Source organism: Brassica oleracea, unplaced genomic scaffold, assembly GCF_000695525.1.
Source record: "Brassica oleracea var. oleracea cultivar TO1000 unplaced genomic scaffold, BOL UnpScaffold16010, whole genome shotgun sequence".
In the NCBI taxonomy this organism is placed as follows: Eukaryota; Viridiplantae; Streptophyta; class Magnoliopsida; order Brassicales; family Brassicaceae; genus Brassica; species Brassica oleracea.
Window position 1 is genome coordinate 1 of NW_013632528.1, and position 416 is coordinate 416.

The window sequence follows — 416 nt, forward strand, 5'->3', positions numbered from 1 at the left end:
TGAAATTACTCAGTAGTGTTTGTACTACATGAATTCAGCCGCACAAAGAACACCATGAATTCCTGAACACTTGAGAAAACGAAAAGACATCAATTAAATAGTGTATTTAAACTTGATTTACAAAGAAAACTAAGCTAGGAATTACAAAGTACATGCTCATGGAGCTCTGTTCGCAACGGATTCATAGCTAAAAATGTGTAGTACAGAGTACAGACTTACATTAATTATTTCTTCAGTCTTCAGATCTTTCCGGTCAAATAGCCAAATATGGATTCGAAGTTTCTGCGTGACAAATACAAACCAGAAGATAAATCAGAAAACCCATTGATAACTTACATTGTTATGGAAAATCCATTGTTATGGAGCTTACACTTTGAAAACCCCTAAAACTCAAGTTATGGAGCTGCCACGAAACC

General features: G+C 35.1%; 1 long non-coding RNA gene across 1 annotated transcript; it reads right to left on the reverse strand.

Annotated features, from left to right (window-relative positions):
* LOC106322336 lies at positions 1–416 on the reverse strand. Its single transcript, XR_001266361.1, has 3 exons — positions 371–416; positions 220–282; positions 1–69 (listed from the first exon to the last, which is right to left on the reverse strand). It is a non-coding gene; the product is annotated as an uncharacterized LOC106322336 (long non-coding RNA).